This window comes from Mandrillus leucophaeus, unplaced genomic scaffold (genome assembly GCF_000951045.1).
Source record: "Mandrillus leucophaeus isolate KB7577 unplaced genomic scaffold, Mleu.le_1.0 Scaffold677, whole genome shotgun sequence".
Lineage (NCBI taxonomy): Eukaryota > Metazoa > Chordata > Mammalia > Primates > Cercopithecidae > Mandrillus > Mandrillus leucophaeus.
The window spans coordinates 842835-845970 of record NW_012107330.1 but is presented as its reverse complement, the minus strand read 5'-3'; the positions used below and the strand labels follow the sequence as shown (position 1 = coordinate 845970).

The following is a 3136-nucleotide window of genomic DNA, read 5'->3' as shown; positions in this document are numbered from 1 at the left end:
CTACTTGGGAGGCCGAGGCAGGAGAATTGTTTGAACCCGTGAGGTGAAGGTTGCAATGAGCCAAGATCGTGGTACTGCACTCTAGCCTGAGTGACAGAGTGATACTTCATCTCAAAAAATAATAAAAATAAAATAAATGGAAAATAATGAGCAGAACATTTTGTCATTTAGTTGATAAATCTGTAGTTTAGAGTTTGCCATGAGTCAAACACTGTGGTTTCCCAAGTGAATTAACTTTCATAATAATTTGCCTTTTTAAACATGATAATTACACTTTCCACAATGGTAATTATAGTTAACTACATTTTTAAAGAACTCACTTTTTCTATTTATGTATCTATTGATTTGAAAGTGAAAATGTAAAAAAAAAAAATTTATCAACATCACCAACATGTTTGTCTATAAATCTCTAACTGAATTGTATTCTATATCTATAAACTGATAGACCCTTGCTTTAGAAACTTATGTGGAAATACCACTCCAGAGAAACCCTGTATCCCTATCTCCCACCTGGGACTTTTCAGAACCTGTAGTATTCACTTCAAAACGTCTAATACGGGAATTATAGTGTGGTGTTCTTTAACTTTTAATATCACGGATCCCATAATTTGGAGCATCAAGTAACATTTTGTAGAGCTACTATTCCTCAGAACACAGTTTGAGAAATGTTCTAATAGAGTCATTTTCTACAAATAGGAAATTCCTACAAATATTATTGTACTAAATCATACTAAAACCTACTCTGATTTGATGTATTAATAATAAAGTAATTTAGATTACTTTAATTTTTGAAGATTATTGCCAAAACTTCTTTCCTAAGAGTACTTTACAATAAATTAAATTGAGTCCACATATAATGCTTGTCATATGTACAGTAACAGTAACATCTAAGATAACAGAATAATATAAATCTTATTACTTTTGTGAAAAATATAAAGGGTTACAAAGTAAAATATTAATTTTCTAGAATTTGACTTTCTAGAGGCTTGATGTACTATGATGTAACCCTTAAAATGTGGATGTTCTTGTCAGAAATCTAGCTCTATATTGGGTTCTTCTTCTATCGTCAGTATGACTGGGGCAGGTTACTGGATCTCTTTAGGTTTGTTCACTCACAGATAAAATGGTGGTTAATAATATCTTCCTAGAAGAGTTGTGATATTAAAGAGATGGCCTTTATATGTAAACCTCCTGGCACCTCATAGAAGCATTGATGACTCTTCTACCATTCATTTTCTTTGAAATCTATTTGTTTTTGAGGAAGTACTTCTTGGTGACAGTGAAGGTCCTTAACCCTCAACAAAAAGACAAAACTCAGATTCTTGGAGGAAAGAATGTAGCACTCTGTTTAACTTTGTTATAAAAGGTTAAATTTTCCCTTCAGAAATTTGGAAGGCATGGGGAGAATTTAAGGGAGCAATAAAGAAGAAAAGCAGAAATCTGAGCATGGGTGACAATAAAAATAAATGATAAATACATGCATGTACACTCATGCATGTTTGTACATACACATGCACATGTGCACACATGCCCAACAACCACATAAAACAAGAGACACTGGCCGGGCGCAGTGGCTCACGTCTGTAATCCCAGCACTTTGGGAGGCTGAGGCGGACAGATCATGAGGTCAGGAGTTCAAGACCAGCCTGGTCAAGAGACAAGCCTGGCCAATATGGTGAAAGCCCGTCTCTACTAAAAATACAAAAAGTAGCTGGGTGTGGTGGTGGACATTTGTAATCCCAGCTACCCGGGAGACTGAGGCAGGAGAATTGCTTTAGCCCGGGAGGCAGAGGCTGCAGTGAGCCGAGATCGCACCATTGCACTACAGACTGGGTACCAAAACAAGACTCTGACTCAAAGAAAAAAAAAAAAAAAAAAGACACTGAAAAAAAGAGAAAATTAACTGTGATGCTTACTACTCCTGTGAGGTTGATTTAACTGCTACCTGGACTGCAATTTAACATGATGAACTTAAGAGTACAAGACATCTGGAATTAATTTTGAAAAATTATTATTAGAATAATGACACTTAAAGTGTTGACTTTTGACTTCTATGGAATATTTATTATGTAGAACATTCTGCATACAGGCAGGACTTTGTAAAGCAAAATTTATAGCTTTGTGTTCAGGAGTGATTGCAAACAACTAAGATAGTAGAATCAGGGGTTTTTTTAGAGTACTATGCTATAGTTTTGCTCAATATATGTTAAAGGAATCTGAAAGAATAAAGAGAATCATGCAGATTATCCTAAGGATTCTCCTAAGGAAAATTGAGTTTTCTGTGCTACCCAGAGAAGGGCCCAAATGGTACTGGATTCCTGTTGTAACTTAAAGGGAAGCTTTTACAGTGGTTGGAACCTGTGATATCCTGAAAATGAAGGTAGCAGATGTCCTCAAGTTTCTTACAGCAGGAACCCACTTAGGTAGCACCCACCTTGACTTCTAAATGTATCAGTACATCTATAAAAGGAAAAGTGACGGCATCTATATCCTAAATCTGAAGAGGACCTGGGAAAAGCTTTTGCTGGCCGCCCGGGTCATTGTTGCCATTGAAAACTGATGTCAGTGTCATGTCCTCCAGGAATACTGGCCAGAGGGCTGTGCCAAAGTTTGCTGCTGCCACTGGAGCAACTCCAGTTGCTGGTTGCTTCATTCTTATGGTGTTCACTAACCAGATCCTGGCAGCCTTTCAGGAGCCACAGCTTCTAGTGGTTAATAATCCCAGGGCTGACCACCATCCTCTCACAGAGGCATCTTTTGTTAACCTGCCTGCTATTGTGCTGTGTTACACAGATTCTCCTCTGTGCCATGTGGACATTGCCATCCCATGCAACAAAGGAGCTCACTCAGTGGGGCTGATGTGGTAGATGGTGGCCCGGGGCGTTCTGCACATGTGTGGCACCTTCTCCCATGAACATCCGCAGGAGGTCATGCCTGATCTCTACTTCTACAGAGATCCTAAAGAGATTAAAAAGGAAGAGCAGGCTGCTGCTGAAAAAGCTCTGATCAAGGAAGAAGAATTTCAAGATGAATGGCCTACTCTAGCTCCTGAGTTTGCTGCTACTCAGCCTGAGGTTGCAGACTGGTCTCAAGGTGTGCAGGTGCTCTCTGTGCTTATTCAGTAGAGCTCTGCTGA

General features: G+C 38.6%; 1 protein-coding gene and 1 pseudogene across 1 annotated transcript in view; both read left to right on the top strand.

Annotated features, from left to right (window-relative positions):
* The window catches only part of LOC105555255, a 5020-nt pseudogene extending 1895 nt beyond the window's left edge, over positions 1–3125 (top strand).
* DPP10 (dipeptidyl-peptidase 10 (non-functional)) overlaps positions 1–3136 on the top strand; it is a gene marked incomplete at its 5' end in the record, with an annotated part of 598060 nt that overhangs the window by 139215 nt on the left and 455709 nt on the right. The gene's annotated exons all lie outside the window — the stretch shown is intronic.